We start from the raw sequence: 19,305 nt of genomic DNA, 5'->3' as shown, positions 1-19,305 counted from the left end.
CAATATCTGGAGGGGCTCCATGTTGGCTGCCCTGATGGGGAAATAGCCTGACCTGCATATTGTAGAATGGAAAGAAGACAGCATGTTCGCTGTTCGCTCAAGATAAGACACACAAACAAAAGGGAGCCAGGCGACATGCACCAGAGCTTATTCGGCAGGAGTCTGGCATTCCCAGAAAGCAAGCAAATTGCTCTGAGCAATTGATCAAGAAAAACTCATTTAGAATTCCTGTCTATAAAACGGAGAACTTCATTTCAAAACGATCGCTTGCAGGCCTCACCATAAGCCTGAACATGAGAGCTGCACACCTTTTAGCTAATGCAAGGCAGCAGCCGCCTCCAATGCTGGGGCTGAAGACAGAATCAATACAAAGAGCAGAATTAGGCTGATAATGCAGCTCAATTTTTAACTTTCGGCACACTCAGGGTTTGTTGTAAACAAAAATTTGCCCTTTTCCCTTATGGGGTATCCAAGAGCCCATAAAGAGTCCTTACATGGGTTCCCTATTGGTAGGAGAGAATAACAGAGGTCAACCAGAGAATATTGAGAAACAAAACAGCTAGTAAGCTTGATCTTTATTGATCTGTTGCAACAGGGTGCTCCCCTCACCCACAGGAGAGGAGGAACCCAGAAAAATGGCGTTATAAAGACGTTTGAAATTGCCACCCTGTAGATCAAGACCACCCCTCAGATACATCATACCTACATCACAGATAAGGCGGTCTAAACAGAAATTTGAATGTTGTTTTTCTCCTGTCGTTGTTTATCTCCTGTCTGGCAGGTTACTTGATTGGATTGCTTGGGGAGCCTGGCCAGTCTTTTGTAGTGATAAATACTTAGTTCCTGGGCCAGGTCACAGGCTCACACCCTATTCATATCTTAAATGTGCCCTTAAGACGGGATTTGTGAGGAAAGAGACAATGGGGAGGTTTCCCACTTTGACCTTGCAGAGAAAACATTTGGTCAGTTTAGGAATCAAAATGGTTCCAGGTTGGCCTTCCTGTACTGATCTATGTATGTGCTTGGTTGGTACACTTATGAACATTACCATATATCTAAGACCTCAAAAATTCCTATCACACGTTCAAGGAACAAACAAACATATTCCAAAAGGCCATAATTTGAGCTACTCAATATGCCTAAGGTTTGTTTGTTTTTTCTATTCAGTCTGGAGACCTGAGAATAAATGCTTTCATTTACAAATAAATACTAGGCCTCATTGCTTCACAGATAAATGATATCTGTGGTTGTTTGTACAGTATGTACATCAGGAAGGAAATAATAGAATTGTACACTTGGAAGGGACCGAAGGAGTCATCTAGTCCAACCCCCTGCAACGCAGCAAAATAATTCCTGGGGTGCTTTAGTTTCTCCTTCCCAACCACAGTCTTGGAGGGCACCAAATCTGCTCCCATTTCGGTTTTTGAACAGAAATTACCTACATGGGCAGGGAAGGGGAGGTAAAAGAAGATGCTTTGTGAGAAGTATACTGCAGGGATATTCACCATTTCTGGATCCTGTCCACTGCTGCCAATTCCCACAACGTGCAGACAAGAAACCTATGGCTCTCCAAACATTGCTGGACTGCACCATCTCTGCCCTCTTTCTGGGTTCAGGGATCTCTGACTTCCGATTTGGGATCTGAAGTCGATTGACTGTCCGAGGGCAAAGGTGGTTATGATGGCTAAGGGCAGCTGAGGGGGCACAGATATCCCCCCCCCCCCGCATCAATCTCTTGAACACAGAACAGAATCTTCAAGTCAAAACACAAAAATTGCAAATTACTTGCTTCTGAAACATGTGGATGGCCCATTTATGGGCTGTTTGGCTAGTTTAACTCTGCTGTTTTCTATGAGAAATCAGCAGCAACCTGTTTTTTAAAAAGTAAACTCTGCCTTGTTTCTCCAAGTGAGAAATTTCATCTTAGGAGAAGAAATCTGGCAGAGAGGGGTTGCACAAGCAGAGATAATTACATGCTCGCCATAAGCAAAACTATATAGCCTGGAAAGGCATCAAAACCTTAAACGCCAACATAACATCCCCAGCATGCCTAGGAGACAAACAAGAGTTTCTAAAACAGGCGACAGTAGCTGACTATCGACGCAGTAATGGGCTCTGGACACCTAGTACTAATGATCTTCTCCATGTTTCAGTGTGGGAGCAAGAGCATAGCTCAAAATAGATGCTAATTTGGGAAGAGGGCTCTCTCAGAGGAGAGAGGAGATGCAGCGGGTGAAATGACACCTTTAGAGGAAAGAGGCTCTTCGGGTGGGTGGTTCCTGGGCCTGGGAGACAAGAGAGTTACCTCTTCTGGGTGGCATCACATCTTCGAAGCTTGGGGTACTCCTGGATGCTCTGTCATTGATGCCCCAGTGTCCCCTGAGGCTAGGTGAGCCTCTTAGCAGCTTTATCTGGTTCGTCAGCTCCAGACATTCCTGGATAGGGACAGCCTGACTAATCAAGCTTGTGTGTAGGAAACCTTGATGCTGGGTTTCTGAGATGAGCTCTATGTGGGGCTGCCCTTGGGCTTGGCTTGGCAGCTCCAGCTGCCGCAGAATGTGGCAGCCAGACCACTGATCGGGGAAGACTACTAGCTTGTCCAAAGAAGAAGAAGAGGAGTTTGGATTTGATATCCCACTTTATCACTACCCTAAGGAGTCTCAAAGCGGCTAACAATCTCCTTTCCCTTCCTCCCGACATGCCATGTTTTGCATTTATTTATTATTCCATTTCTTTCATAAAATGTATATACTGCTTCATTCTAAAAAGCTTCAAAGGAGTTTATAAAAAGGGGAGGAAAGATAAAATTATGAATAAAAACATTTTAAAAACAATAATCTAAATAAAGCATTCCAAAATTAAAATCATCAACAAACCATTAGCAGATTAAAACAGTCATCAGCTTTCTAGATTCCTGGATAGGCTTGTCTTAATGACAAAGTTTTTATCAGGTGCTGAAAGAATACAGCAAAGTTGCCTGCCTGATGTCTATAGGCAGGGAGTTCCAAAGTGTAGGTTCCTGTCACAGTAAAAGATCAATTTCTAACAGATTCGGAACGGTTATTATGTGGCAGCTGTAACAGTGCCAGTTCCGCAGATCAAAGTGTTTGAGAGGGTATATATGGGGTAAGGCGATCTCACAGGTAAACTGGTCCCAAGTTGTTCAGGGCTTTATATGCTAATAGTAACACCTTGTAAGGTGTTACTACAAGGTGTTAATAGTAACACCTTATAAGGGACGAGGGTGGAGCTGTGGGTAAAACCTCAGCGCCTAGGACTTGCTGATCGCATGGTCGGCGGTTCGAATCCCCGCGGCGGGGTGCGCTCCCGTTGCTCGGTCCCAGCGCCTGCCAACCTAGCAGTTCAAAAGCACCCCCGGGTGCAAGTAGATAAATAGGGACCGCTTTATAGCGGGAAGGTAAACGGCGTTCCGTGTGCTGCGCTGGCTCGCCAGATGCAGCTTGTCACGCTGGCCACGTGACCCGGAAGTGTCTGCGGACAGCGCTGGCTCCCGGCCTATAGAGTGAGATGAGCGCACAACCCTAGAGTCTGTCAAGACTGGCCCGTACGGGCAGGGGTACCTTTACCTTTTTAGTAACACCTTGAACTTGGCCCAGTAGCAAATCAGGAACCTGTGCAAATCTCTGAGCAAAGCTGTTATAGGCTGTCAAGGCCTCACTCCTGTCAGCAACTGTGTTGCAGCATTCCACACTAACTGCAGCTACCAGGTCAAGCACAAGGGAAGCCCCACATAGAGCATGTTGCAGTAATCCATTCCTGGGGGAAAAGGAAGCATGTTTAAATAGCCAATCTCCCACTTGGCCACACTTCCAAGTCACACAGGGCTCCTGCTCCCCTGTTCTGGCTCAAGGGCAAACCAAGGGCAGAGACAATGTTTTTATGCTGACTTATTCACTTTCCTGCCTTTTAACATTTGGCCCAGTTTGGGGGTTCCCCTGCCCCCACCCAATCTTGGAAGGGGGCGAATTGAAAGTGTGCAAACAGGGCTTCTCGCTACACCAGTTCCTTGCTTGTTCACAGGGAAGGATTCAACTCTCCTTGCAGGATGGGGGTGAGCTGAGCTCCAGGAGGGCAGCTGGACAAGAGGGGCTGTCTCCTAGAGCTACTGGCCTCTCTCTGCCAAACAAAGCCCTGAGCTGCTGCGTGTAGGTGGCTGGGATGAGTCATCTCCCTTGCAGGCCATATTTACACGCTAATAGGAGATGGGTTTGGTCCCAAGAGGCGTCTTTTGCTAAGCAGCAGAGCTGTAATTTAGTGACTGGAAGGCGGCATTCCCAGTCACTGCTGATTTAACCACATGCCAAAGGGACTAACAATGGGACAGAATTCTCCTGGAAATATTTCTGCATTCCATCTGACATTCAGCAACCTTTAGCTAGGCTTTTCATTGTGCTGGGGACCACAAACTTAGATGGCTGCAGGAGATTGAACCCATCAGTGGAAGAGGTCAGGGCAGAGAGGTCAGTGATGATGATGATGATGATGAATTTATTTGTAACCTGCCTCCCCCCCCCCCCGATCAGTGGTTATTTGTCAAGATGACTCTGTGGAGCCTCCACCCTCATTAGTAGTCTACCTCCAAGTACCCCCTGTAGAGAGCCACAAGAGGAGTTGGCATTCATGTCCTGCTTATGGGCTCTTCCAGAGGCATCCAGCTGACCACTGGAAGATGGAGGAGGACGTAGACCTCAGGTCTGACCCAACAGGGCTCTTTCGTCAAGCATTTTTCAATGCAACTCTCCTCCAACCTGGTGCCTGTGCTTGCTGGGGCCGATCAAAACATCTGGAGGGCATCAGGTGGGGGGGACTGTTTTAGTGCTAATGCTGTTAGTGTGGCTGTTTGATTTAAAAAAAATGTTTTTGAATTAGTATTCATAAAATTATGATTTTTCATGTTTATTGTTGCTCGTAAGTCACCTCACAACTTTCAAAAAAGTATGAAAATTGGGACAGGATTTTTAAAAGAGTAAAATTAACTCAATTAAGATTAACTAACTGCAACCTATTTGTGCTGCGTTAAAATTGTCATTTAAAAAACCAACATTGACACATAATCACAGCAAGTAGTCCAGACACAATTCCGAAAAAATCCATGTTGGTATACTGGGAATATCCTGCTTCAGCATCCCTCGGAATGGAATCCTTCTATTCTCTGCAACTGGATGGGGAGCCAGATGTCACCAAGGGCCATTTCATAAAGCAGGTACCGGTATATTCTGCGTGGGCTCCTGGAAGCTAATTACACACACACACACACACACACACACACACACACACACACACACACACCATCAGGTGAATTTAAAGATGTAAAGATGAGCGTCCAGAACAATGGACACCTTCACACCCCTGCTGTGCTGTCCAGTGATGTACCAACAAAAATCCACCTACACACACAGCTGACAACCGTCTCTCCAAGACCCCCTTCCTCACAGAGAACATATAAACCTGTATCTGGGCTGCAGCACTTCAAACTGCAGTCAGGTGGGCACAAAATGAAATGCTTCTCCCTCGGAAAAATGTTCCTACACATAGCCTTCTGACTATGGCATGAAGTGGAGAGGTGCAGTTCAGAACACCTCTCCATCTAGTTTTTCCATGTGAAGGAAGCATGGCTGCGCACACATCTGGGGGCATTTCACCCTGTGAGCTCCAGTGGTATATTTTGAAGTGTCCATCATGATAGAGTTCAAAGCCACACACTTCAAGGAGACTCCACAGTCCACCCCTCCAAAATGAGCCCCCAATGCAGGCAGTTGCCTTGATGCCCCCCTTATACCCATTCCAAAGACGAGCAAAGCTGAGAAGCGCATAACACCCAGTTTATTATGATCAGCATGGCTTTGCAGTGCTATGCATAGAGTCACCTGGGAGAAAGTTCCACTGAGCTCAGGGGTGTTTCCTCCGCTTTGACAAAACATCTTCAGCCAGCTGAAATGTAACTCTCATATCCTCTCCCCTCCACTGTCACCTGGAGACAGCACCCTGAAGTTCCGTGCGCTGTGCTGGGTGCTGGCTCGCCAGAGCAGCTTCGTCACGCTGGCCACGTGACCCGGAAGTGTCTGCGGACAGCGCTGGCTCCCGGCCTCTTAAGTGAGATGGGCGCACAACCCTAGAGTCTGTCAAGACTGGCCCGTACGGGCAGGGGTACCTTTACCTTTACCTTTAAGCCTGCAGGTAGGGACTGTCTTATTCTGACTGTATATAAGCCAATTTGGCAGCCTTATGGGGACAAATTCCACAAATAAATAAATAAAACAAAATATATACGCCCACTTTGATCAGCAAAACTGGCACTTTTCCAGGTGCCACATGACACCCATTCCACATTTGTAATAATTCAATCTTTCAGTGTGGCAGCACGTGCACTTTGGAACTTCCTGCCCATTGATATCAGGCAGGCAACTTCACTGTACTCTTTTTGACACCTGCTAACAGCATTTTTAGATTAGCCTACCCAGATATTTAGAAAGTTGATGCGGGTTTTAATATATTTTCAGTCTATTATTTTATCTTTCGAAAAGTCTGAAATTACTGTTAATTCTTCTTACTGCTAATTTTATTGTTCTATTATTTTTGGTAAACCGCTTTGAGGTTGTTGGTGTTTTGTTTTTGTTTCTTTACAATCAAGCAGTGTATATATTTTATGACATAAATAAATTAAATATAGTTAAAGAGTAGGAAGCTGGCGGATTGGTGTCTTTGTGGTTTGTATGAAATGCAAATTGACTAAGACCCCCCCCTTTAACTGAATGGGCCATTCAGCTATTGTACACACACACACACACACACACACACACAGTTTCACTCAGGACTTAATTGCCTAATTATCATGCAGCTCATCAGACTTTGGTGACACAGTATCTTACTGCAGCTATGGAATTTCCAAGTAATCAGTCTATTAGCACCTACCTCTTATAAGAAGCTCAGGCGAGCATCAGGAATCCAAAAGGAGCAAAACAACCGAACAGCATCCTAGGCTTTTTTAAGACCCCTTCAGAAGATTTCCCAGCCATCTATTCCATCAGTTACTTCTGGTGCAGCGCTGCCTCCCCCAGATCAAGATGCTTTGCTTGCATGCTATAAGCCCACAGGTCTTCAGCAGCTTTGGGTAGCCAATCTGACAATAACATTCATTTATATATTGTAGCATTCGTGGATATATTCTCCACAGTGTTAAGGAAGTTCCACTGGGTGCCCTTTTCCCTCTGCAAAGTGTGAGTCCTGGAGCTGCCAAAGTAGATTTAGCTGCTGTACTACAGTACGCTGGGGCAGTTCTCAGGTTGCAATGCTATTTATGTCTGTTCAGTAATGCAGGCGCTCGTTTCAGCCCTTACACTAAGTGTGCAATCTTGTAGGGAAGAGATGACCGGAACTCCACTCAGGCTTACTTGTCCAAGGCCGGCTCACACCTAGATATGCTGCACATACATTGCTCAGACCGTTTCCTTACTGAGCTCACGTTATCGCTGTGTGTGGACTCATAACGTTCACATGCAAAGCTAAACAACCATGTTTCACAAAGAACAATAAGCGCATGCCTACCAGCCGGGTCCTTTGAACGGTATCTGCCTGCAATTGTGGATTCAGTTCAGTCACCTGCTGCAGACACAATCACTTCCTTGACACAGACAGACAGCGTGGTGTAGCAGTTAGAGAGCGGGACTAGGACTTCAGGTACCAGGGTTCAAATCTCTACTCAGCCATGAAGCTCCCTGGGTGGGACCTTGTCACTGCCTCTCAGTGTAACCTACCTCACAAGGTTGCTGCGAGGATTAAATGAGGAGAACCGTGTGTGCCACCTTGAACTCCTTGGAGAAATAGCGCTATAGGTACTTTGGGGTGGGGGGTCAGTCTGGATGATGCCTGTGGGTCATTTCCAAACTTGTGAGATTAGAATCCATGAGAGGAAACCTGCTGAATAGTTCAGATTAGTCTCTTTGGAAGACAAGGGCCTCAACCAGCCAGTTAAGTGCTCTCATCAGCTTCTCAAGGAGTGAGCTAGGCTACCGACGGGCAACTATGTGATGGTTCTCTCCCAGGAAGAGGGAGGGCATTTTGGCCACCCCCTCCCCTGGCTGGATGCCACACCACCCTAGGAGGGAGAGCAACAGGCCAAGGGGGCCTGTGTGAGAAAGAGTTTGGCTCATGCTGGAAGTTGGAGAGACAGAGGCTTGTCTTGCTCTGTGCTGAACCCAAGAGCTGCGACTCCGGGCTTCCCAGGACAGGGCAACACCATCTGCTGGACTGTTAATGCGAAGCCAAGATCTTTTGAAGGGTTAGCGCTGTCAGCCCCTCACAGGGTGGGGGAAATACACTGGTTGAAGTGAATGGTTTTTGGCCTAGGGAGGAGATTGAGGTTTTGTTATCTGCTGGTTACTGGGTGGAAGTTCTGCTTTATTGTTAGAATATTGTTAATCTTTGCGACTGTTTATGGGGTTAGTGTATTGTTTCTCCGTAAGTTCTATGATATATCAAATGTTAATGTATTATATTATCCTCCTTCTTTCCTTCCTGTTATTTATGTGCATATATATTTCTTTAATGAAAGTCGCTTGGAGACTAGTAAGTTTAATAAATGATGATGATGATGATGATGATGATGTGCTATTTGATTTCATTTCACCATTAAAAGGCTTTAAGCAGATGAAACTGAGAATGGTGATTCAGGCCAAGCCACTGACTCTGCCCACAGCACTGCCCCCCCGCCCCCTCCACCTGCATGGTCTTCCAATGCCCATGAATTACCTGGAGAGGAGAACTCCGTACACACTGCGTGATTCGTCTTCCCTGCAACCTGAACCCTGGGGGTGCCAGAAAGCCTCTACGCAGAGGGCTCCTCTCTTTCCGATACACCCACAGAACGTGAAAATGTCACAGAGCCCCCTTCACACAACTAAAATGTGTGAGGGGACCTGCTGTCATGTTGAAGGGTGGCCTAATGGCAGCTGCTGGATGAAGGCACCACAGGAACAAAAAGGGAAAAGCCCAACCAGAAAAAGCCATCCTGGTGCATTGCGTTATAGAACGTTCAGTCCTGAAATCAAAGAAAGGTGGATGGATATAGGACCAGTCAAGAAGCAGAGTCTGCCAAGGCTTGTTTCAAAAAAGGGGGGCTCCCAGAATAACTTGACTGCAGCTGGAAATAAACTTGTACGGAGACAGCCAGGAATAAATAGGATTCTGTCTGGTAGGAAAGGCATCAGCCCAGTGGAGCGAGCCTCATCCCGCATGAAGCAGCAGCCATAATAGTGGTTGGGTTGCAGAGGAGCCCTGTTTGATCACCAGGCTGGGCTACCTGCTGACCAGGTGGGACATGGCTGGCCACTCTAGGGTGGCTACATGTCCTGCTTTACTGAGGACAGCCCTCTATTTGTTTTCAACACCCATTTCTAACAGTCATTTTTTGGTGATTTTAACATTATATATTTTTTTAATTTGTAAGCCGCCGAGAGGTTTTATTACAATCAAACAGTATATGAATTTTGTTAAATAAAAATAAAAATGTCCAAGCACAAGTCAAGATGGACTTCCCCTCCTTTGGGTTACCAACCTTTGATCTGGAGAAATTTCTGCCTCTACACATTCCTTATCACAGTCTAGCCTTTGCCAACCCAGTTGGACTACAACTCCCATCAGCTGAAGCCAACACGGCCATATGGTGCTGAGACCACCATAGCTAACAGCCACAAACCACCTGTCTAATCAAGTACCGTACTACAAAATGTGGTCTTCTCAGCCTGACACAGCCAGGAGGAGAACCAAAGACCATGTATCCTCACGGTGCTGGAGAAATGCCCAGCAGGTGAGCCTCATGAAAAATGCTTGTCAAGGCTCCCAGGCTGGCTTCTTCCTCCATCTTCTCTCTGCACAACTGCCTTTCACCTTCTGAGAACGAGGCGTGGAAGGGGCCCCCGAAGGACTGCGCCAGAAAAGAGGAAGGATGGGAGAAGACATCAGAAGGATTGCTCCCTTTGAGCCAACTTTATTGGGATGACAACAGAGGCCTAAAAGCAAAGGCCTCGTGCCAAGGAGGAGAAAAACGATGATAAGCCAAGAGATCCGGATACAGGATGATTGAGAAACCCCACTCAGAAAAGCACAGAGACCCCACAAAGAGAAGCATGACAATCTATACCACCATCAGAAAAGTGGAAGCAGGCACTTCTTATCTACAACTACGTTATCATCTACACCCAAAGATTCTGCTTGTTTGGATCAAGGAGTAATTTGGGCAGCAAAGCTGCACTCAACCCAGCTGCCTGACCAAATCTCCGCTGGCCCCTTTCAGCTTATTTTGCATCCAAAAGTGATGTCAGCTTGGCTTACTCCAGAGAGTAAAAATTATAGCACTTTAAGATCGTCTGTCAGTTTGCAATACTGTTTGCATCAGACTGTCTGGCAGCCCAGGAAACAAAGAAATTTCCCTCAAAGTGAAGATGTGACCTAAGAGCACGTAGGACGGTGCAGTTCTTAAGTTTGCTTTTTGTTAGGAGGTTCGTCTGCATTATATCCGCAAAGCAGAAGTGCAATACAGTGGTACCTTGGGATGCGAACGGGATCCGTTCCGGAGCCCTGTTCGCATCCTGAACAGAACATAAGACATGACAGTGCATCTGCAGATTGCGTTTTGCCACTTCCACGCATGCGCATGACGGCATTTTGACTGCGCATGCACGAGCAGCGCAACCGTTACTTCCGGGTCGCCGCAGAGCACAACCCAAAAATACTTATCCTGAAGTATATTTTTCCCAAGGTATGACTGTACAGGAGTAGTGGAAAATCAACATTCAAAAAATGCAAGGAAAAGGTTTATACACACATGAAGAGTAATTATAGACAAACACAGTTTCCTATGAGACCCAGACTTCAACTGCCCCATTCCGTCCCTTCAGGACCCATCCATGGTAAGTCCCAAAGACGAACAATGAAAACACTTGCTTAATTGTTGTAATTGTTGTAAACCATGAAGTATAGAAGAAGTATAGAAGAAGTATAGAACAGTATAGAAGAAGCAGCTCCCTAAAAGCAACTTTGGGCTGGATCCAACACTTTCATTCTTTTCTAACATCATTTTCATACAATTCACGAATTTAAAGCAATGTTAGGCATTAGCCAGGCACCAGGCACGTTTGTGACTGGCGCTGGTCCAACTGACATCTCCATCTGGCTGACCCCTCCAGCTTTCTTAAGCAGGTCAGCAGAAGTGCTTATTTATTGCATTTATATCCCACCTTTTTCTCCAAGGAACACATGATTCATCCCCACCTCAGTTAAGCCCTACAATGACCCTGTGAGGCAGGTTAAGAGGCTGTGACTGGCCCAAGGTCACCCAGTGAACTTCATGACTCTGGGTACTTGAACCCTGGTCTTCCAGGTCCTAGTCTGACACTAGTCTGCCTTCCTAGAGTACTTCTGCTATGGGGCAAAATGAAGTAGTATGAATGAAGTAGAGAAATAAATATGAGGAAAGCAAAATGTCACTTAGAGAAAAGAATCTGAAATATTTCCCTGGAAGCTTGTTTTTTTTATTCTGGATTGTTTTATTTGATGTATTAACGTGTTGGAAATCACTTTGAGATTTTTTCTTCAACATATCAAGCAGCATAGAAATTAAATTAATAGAAAAAGAAATAAATGTCATTTTAAACAACAACGGGGCCTAGCCATTCTGTTGTGGCAACCGTAACCTAGGTGTAGGTGCCATTTGGCAATTCATTCATTTATCTTAGTTTCTAGCACTGACTTAAAGAAAACTCTGTAGTACACTTTTAAAAAATGTTTATAATTGCTGGCTTTTCTAAGTAAAGTCATTTATCATTATGTCAAATTACCTGTGATGCTGGAAGGACTTCCTACAGATACGTGCAAAACAAAAATCTCACAAACAAATTGTTCAATGACACAATGAACAAAGAATCTCTAATTAGGCAGACACGGCTAGTTACCGTATTTTTTGCTCCATAGGGTGCACCGGACCATAGGGCGCACCCAGTTTTTAGGGGGGGAAATCAAGAAAAATAATCTTATTTCCCCCCCAGCCCCAAAGAGCTGGGATGCGCGCAACCTCTCCCTGCCGGAGGGGTTGTGCACGGCTATGTCACAAGTCAAGGATCCATCCCGCTGGCTGCTTTGGCTTCCTCTTTAGCCCCACGCAACCTCTCCCTCCTGGGTCAAGCTGCGCTGGGCTAAAGAAACCATAGCCCCATGCAGCTTCTCCCTGCCGGAGGGGCTGTGCGCGGCTATCCCTGAAGCCTCCAGAGCGAGAGGGGTCGGTGCGCACCGACGCCTCTCGCTCTCCAGGCTTCAGCGAAAGCAACGCGAAGCCTTTGGAGCACGGAGGGAGCGCTCCCTCTGCGCTTCGGAGGCTTCCCGTTGCTATCGCTGAAGCCTGCATTCGCTCCATAGGACGCACACACATTTCCCCTCAATTTTTGGAGGGGAAAAGGTGCGTCCTATAGAGCGAAAAATACGGTATTTGAAATATTTAGGTAAGTTGAGGGCTTCTTACATCTCCATTTCCCATTCACCTTTGCCCAGATTTCCCCTCAGTTTTTCTTTTCTTGGAGTCTTCCCCAATCTACAAATCCTTCATTTGACCTTTATCATTCTCCTCCTTCACCCCCTTCCATAGACACCCCCCCCCCACAAAATCAGCTGCCTTCTTTGGCCCTTGCCTGTTTTCTCCTTCCTGCTTCAAGCAGCCAAGAGGCTCAGCGCAAGAGACAGGACCCCAAAGCATCCTGGGAATTGTAGTTCATTAAGGGTGATCAGAGTTGTTAGGAAGCCCCTCTTCCCCCTCAAAAAGAGCTACAATCCCCAAAGTTCCCGGGGAACAGGAAGTCTTACCATTCTTAATGAACTACAGTTCCCAGGGTGCTTTTGGAGGAAGCCAGCTTCAAATGCATAGTGCAGATGGGGCCTCTGCCTCCTCTGCTTGCAGCTAAACAGAAGTGGAGTAGAATCTCTCTGTGACGTTAACATATGAGAGTGCTGGAGGTGAAATAGTTAAAACAAGTTACCCTATCAGAACCCAGGGGGTGGAGTCAGAGGGACTATAAAACCAGCTCTGGGAGGGGTGAAGGAGGAGTTTGTTGGGTGGTTGGTTGGAGTGGGAGTGAATTGGGAGAGAGTCTGTGGGCAGGTTGAGTTAGTGTAGAGAAATAAGCTGAGTGAGGAACAGTTAGGGGCTAGGAAGAGAAGTAAATATCTGAGGGGTGGTTTAGTGAGTGAGAGCAGGTAGCGGAAGTTATAGGTCTGGATAGGCAACCAATGATTGAAATTGACTGATACCATTTATGAAACCACACGCTTGTTAAACTGCAATAAATAAACAGAAGTTTATGTTCCAGTTTAACCCTGACTGGACTCAGTATTGTACCAGGTAGGGCCTGGGGGGTGGCAGCGAGAAATAAAGTGGTGGCACAGCGATCAATAGACGGTGAAACGTCCGGGGACCCTGTGCGATTGCAACACTCTCCAAGAAGGATCAATATCCGCCTGGTAAGAGGCCATGCCAGAGGCTCCCACACTCCACACAGACAGGCTATTGTTGATGGCTGGACAATGGCGAAGACCCCTTATTGTTATCCTGACGTCAGCCCAAGTGCAGCCTTCCGGAATCCCAACAATGTGATCTTTCTTTCCCATTTCCGTAATTCCAGATGCACAGCCAAGTGTCAAAGATGGCTTTGTGCATTGTCTGTCTTTAAAAAGTAATTTTTAAAGAGGAAATTTGAGAAGAGCATTTCCGACATGCATATTTTCCTGAGAATGCAACAAAATAGAATGGCAGTGCAGGGAAACACCATGACGCTTTTAAGTCAGACCCGGGAAGATAAGAAAACGCCAGGCCAGGCCTATAGCCAGCCAGCAGCAGCAGCAGGAGGAGGAGAAGGACAAATCCTGAGCCCCGCATCCAGTATGAAGCGTGGCCTGGAAATCTATATAAATGAGCCTTCCCCAACCTGGTGCCCTCCAGATGTTGTTGTACCACAATTCCCATCTAGGCCTGGGCAATATATCAATATATCACCCAGGACTGGTATGAGGGGCAGACCGTGATGACAGTTTCACTCAGCAGCATATCAATGCCAGCGCCAAGGGAGAAACAAGCTGCAGCCGGGCGCTCCTTGGCAAGGCTCCGCTGTGGGCAGCTTGTTTCTCCCTTGGCGCTGGTAGCAGAGGGACTCAGAAGGCGGCGGTTTCACCAGCGATATAGCGCTGAGTGAAACCGCCATCGTCTGCCCTCATACCGGCAGAGGGAGAAAGAAGCTGCACTGGCGAGGTGCCTATACAGCTTGTTCCTCCCTTTGCCTCTTTAAACAGCTTGGCTGAGGAGCGTGCCATTGCCCTGGCCTCAGCCAAGCAGTTTTACAGAGCCCCCGACCCGCCACTGGCTTGCATGAGCCAGCGGCAGGGTGGGGGCTCCGTCAAGGTGCCCCTTCTCCCCAGCTGAGCTGGCCCTGATCTGGCTCCTGCTTGCACACCAGCAAGATCAGGATTGGGGCAGGATCAGGATCCTTCATGTTGCTTCTGGTTCACACAAGCCGGCAGTGGGCTGTGGACTCCGTTAAGCTCCACCCTTTCTGCCAAGGCAGCTGTGGCTGAGTAAGGCCCGTGCCCCTGCCTCCAGGGCCTGGCATGGGAGTCAGGGCATGGGCCAGGCGGTGTAACTGCTGCACCAGCAGCGTCAGGCAGCCCTACTTGCGGATTTTGCCCAGGGAGGGTGGGCTGAGTCTTTCCTCCCAGGGTGAATGACCCACATGGACAAAGGTGACGCCTGGTCTGTCTTTGGTGAATGGGGGGGGGGTGAGCGAGAGAGATAGCTCACCTGCCACCTGCACTGGTGAAGGGAGCCTCAGGAAGGATCCCCGGCATTCTTTCTGCTTGCGAATGAGCGCCAGGGACCCTGGGGTCAGGCAGGAGCCTTCTGCCCCCCAGCTGAGCAGCAGGCGGGGGCCAGCTGCATTGGCCCCAGCCTGCGAGGTGCTGGGGTGAAAGTGCCTCAGCTCCGGCAGTGAGAGCTAAGGCAGTTTCACCCCACGGCTTGTCAGCCAATGCACCTTGTTTCAACATCGTGGTTTATCGCCAAACCGCGATGTCCTACTGCCATCCTCTCTAAACACTGGCCGTGCTGGCTGAAGCTGATGGATTCTAACTTCAGGGCTGACCTGCCCATGAGGCAGCCACCTGGGGCAGTGGAACACCAAGGGTATTCTTGGGGGTTCCCTGGAGGGTTCCCCATTTGGTGCCCCCCCCCGCTCCCCTGCATCTAGCCAGTCCATGGCAGGCTGGATGCCAGTAGTGGGCAGGGGTGAAGCCCTTGGTGCATGGGACCAGAATGAGAAGGGGGAACCCCCGTTTCCACTCTGCCATTAGCTTATTCCCCATACCTTTTCCCTCCCCCACCCAACAGGGAGTTGGGGGAGGGGCAGCCCACCCTCGCTAGAGGTCTCAACTGACAGCTCACAGAGGGCTTCCATTGTCAGGTGCCAACTCCTGCTGCGCAACTAATTTGTTGGTGAGCAACAAAATTTCTCACCTGGCACCCCTGAAATTGGTTAGAAGGAGCAGCTGAACTTGAAGCAGAGACTTGTCCTTCAAATGCCCATGTCATAGTTCACTGTGATCTCTCAATGGTCAAGAAAGGGATTTTGCTGCAATCTAAGAAACAGGAAGCTGAGCTAGCAAAAAGCCTCTTCTTGGCTCAGTGAAGAACAGTTTTAAAAAAAAGATGCACAATTGGTCCCCCCCCCAAAAAAATGCAGCCTTCACCCCTTGTCAACAGTAGTCCTACATTATTCATTTCCACATGCAGAGTGGCAGCATATGAACACACAAAAACACATTTCAGCTGTGCAATTTTGCAAAACAACAGAACTGATACAGCAAGATAAAGAAAGTTCTCTTTACTGATAGGTGTTAAACTGAACATTTAAGCTCTAAAAAAGCTGATTTAGCACCGCCTGTTACTTTTCCCTTTGAATTTTTTCCCAGCTCAGCAGCTGAAAATTTCATCCATAAAAGGCAATCCAACTCATGCGTCGTCTTTGGTTCACCATTAAGGATAAAACTAACAGGCACCTCTGGGCCAATTATGTGCTTTAGTCAATGACCCAAGATGCTAAGACAATCGGAGTGAGGTGAGGAAATATGAACTGACGGCACTTTGGACAAACGCTCTTCTTGCAACCTGCAGGGGCTCATCATGTCCAGTAAAGCATCTTAAGAAAAAATAAATCGAAACAGCCCCTTGCGAATCTTCGCTTTGAGCTGCATCCACTTTCCCTGAACTTCACAATTCAACTAGCTTTGAAATGAACGACTAGAAACCAAGGAAAACCACAGCATAAATCTGCTCCTGTCCAGTCCTGCCTGAGGCAAAAAATACCCCAAAAGGATAGAGCCCCTCCAGTTCATGTTAATTATTTAATTGTCCTCTTTAAAACATATAATGAAACTCAAGGCGATTTACAAAAATGAACTTTAAAAACAAGGAGAAAACAATCTAAAACATGCAATCCACCCCCATCTCCACCCATCCACCCCACCTATAAACAGGAAGTTAAGACCTAAGGGCCTCGGTGCAGAAGAATGTTTTTCCCCTGGCACCTAAAAACAGATAGTGATATATAATAATAATAATAATAATAATAATAATAATAATAATAATTTTTATTTATACCCTGCCCTCCCCAGCCAAGGCCAGGCTCAGAGCGGCTTACAAGCAATAATAAAAACAAGTTGAATGATTACAACTTAAAAACAAAATTAAAATACAACATTAAAATATTAAAATATTAAAATGTAGCCCCATCACAGGAGGAGAAGGAAAGGAAAAAAGAAAGAGAGGGAGGGAATCAAATTGGCTCCAAGCCAAAGGCCAGGCGGAACAACTCAGATCCTGCAGGGCCCTGGTCTCATGAGGCAGAGCGTTCCACCAGGCCGGGGCCAGTGTTGAAAAGGCCCTGGCTCTGGTTGAGGCCAATCTAACTTCCTTAGGGCTTGGGACCTCTAGGGTGTTGTTATTTATGGACCTTGAGGCTCTCCGTGGGGCATACCAGGAGAGGCGGTCCCGTAGGTACGAGGGTCCTAGGCCGTGAAGGGCTTTTAAGGTCAAAAGCAGCACCTTAAATCTGACCCTGTACTCCACCGGGAGCCAGTGCAGCTTGAAAAGCACTGGGTGAATATGTTCCCATGGCAGAGACCCCGTGAGGAGCCTCGCTGCAGCATTCTGCACCCGCTGGAGTTTCTGGGACAGCTTCAAGGACAGCCCCGCGTAGAGCGAATTACAGTAGTCAAGCCTGGAGATGACCGTCGCATGGCTCACTGTGGCCAGGTCGGGGCGGGAAAGGTAAGATGAAGATATATATATATGAATGATGACTGAGGTGGACGCTGACTTCCATGCCTAGCCTGGTACTAATAAATTCACCATTCTACACAATGGTTTCAACACAATGTACAACAGCAAAAGGGAGGGGGGGAGTTAAAAACCACCAAACCCCAATTCAGAACAGACACTCATGGCAAAGACCCATCCATCCATCTGGGAAAGCCTGCTGGAAGAAAAATGTCTGCAACTGTTTCTGGAAAGTACAGAGAGTAGGTATCTGTTATATTTCAACAGGGAAGCTGCTCTACAGAACAGGGGCAGCCACACTAAAAATCCCTGCTCCGAGTTACTAAGGAGCAGGCGCCTGAGATCTTTAGAACTTGCAGGAGAAACTCTCCCACAGACTGCAGTGATCTACTCAGTGCTTGAGGGATAAGTGGGTCTCTCAAGTAACATGTTTCTGAGCCATATAGAGCCTTGTATGCTAGTGTCAGAATTTGGTCCAACAGGAGACTGGCAGCCACTGCAAATCCCACAAGCAAGGGATTATATGCTGCATGTAGTTTGCTTCCCACAAGCAACCTAGCCATTGTGTTCTGCATCCAAGGCTGCCTCTGGGCAAACCCCAAGGGTGGTCCCACATAGAGCGCATTGCAGTAATCTAACTGTGAGGTTACCACTGTATGGACAACTGTGGTCAAGCTATCCTGACCCATGGACAACGCTAGCTGCCTTACCAACAGGAGTCTCTGAGCAAATGTTGGGGGTGCTCCTGGATCCATCTCTGCCAGTGGAGGTTCAGGTGTCCTTGGTGGCTAGAAGTACCCCCAACATTTGCTCAGAGACTCCTGTTCCCCTTAAAGGTAAAGGGACTCCTGACAATTAAATCCAGTCATGAACAACTCTGGGGTTGCAGCGCTCATCTTGCTTTATTGGCCGAGGGAGCCGGCGTACAGCTTCCGGGTCATGTGGCCAGCATGACTAAGCCGCTTCTGGTGAACCAGAGCAGCGCACAGAAACGCAGTTTACCTTCCCGCCGGAGCGGTACCTATTTATCTACTTGCACTTTCACGTGCTTTCGAACTGCTAGGTTGGCAGGAGCTGGAACTAAACAACGGGAGCTCACCCCATCGTGGGGATTCGAACCGCCGACCTTTCAATCAGCAAGCCCAAGCAGCACAGTGGTTTAACCCACAGCGCCACCTGCATACCCCTGTTCCCCTTCCAGGGCTACAATCCCCAGTGGTCCCATGGAACAGGGCCTGGCTGTTAAACCAGCCTCAGCACCCTTAACCAATTTTAGAAACTCAGATATATAAATTGCCAAATAACACCTTAGACTTAGGTTACGGTTGCCATGACTGAATATCTAGACCCCATTTTTGTTTTTGCAATGATATTTATCACTATTATTTTCTATGCTGCTTGATATTTTAAAGAAAAAATCTCAGAAAATATTTCTGATCCTTCTCTTAAGTGACATTTTGCTTTTCCCATATTTATTTACCTACTTTATTTATAGAGCTGCCCCATAGCAGAAATACCTTCGGAAGTCAGTGGGGTGTAGTGGTTAGAATGTTGGACTAGTACCTGGGAGATCAGGGTTCAAATCCCCACTGAGTCATGAAGCCAGTCACAACCTCTTAGCCTACCTCACAGGGTTGTTGTAGGCCTTAACTGAGGAGGGGTGAACCATGGACTCCTTGGGGGAGTAAATAAGCTCTTCTGCTGACCTGCTTAAGAAGGTTGGAGGTGCCAGCCAGATGGAGTTGTCAGTTGCTAACCTGTCATCCAGAGATCTCCATGTGGTCGCAATTGGACCCGCGCCAGTAGCAAAATGCACCTGGCCAATTTCTAACACTGCCCTTAACAAACTACAGTTCCCAGGATTCCATGGCGGAAGCCCTGACTGTTTAAAGTGACATGATACTGCTTTCAATGTATTG

At 47.3% G+C, this 19,305-nt stretch overlaps 1 protein-coding gene across 4 annotated transcripts in view; it reads right to left on the bottom strand.

Annotated features, from left to right (window-relative positions):
• The window catches only part of TLN2 (talin 2), a 171,130-nt gene that overhangs the window by 131,122 nt on the left and 20,703 nt on the right, over positions 1–19,305 (bottom strand). The window contains exon 1 of one of the 4 annotated variants that reach the window (XM_083586093.1): positions 6,934–7,251. The exons of the other annotated variants lie outside the window; for them this stretch is intronic. The gene's annotated coding sequence lies outside the window, so the exon portion shown is untranslated. Of the gene's footprint in view, positions 1–6,933; positions 7,252–19,305 lie in introns of those variants that run through there. 4 annotated transcript variants of the gene reach the window in all.

The sequence above is a fragment of the Podarcis filfolensis genome (assembly GCF_964270895.1).
Source record: "Podarcis filfolensis genome assembly, chromosome: 14".
In the NCBI taxonomy this organism is placed as follows: domain Eukaryota; kingdom Metazoa; phylum Chordata; class Lepidosauria; order Squamata; family Lacertidae; genus Podarcis; species Podarcis filfolensis.
This window is presented reverse-complemented; position numbering and strand designations above follow the sequence as displayed.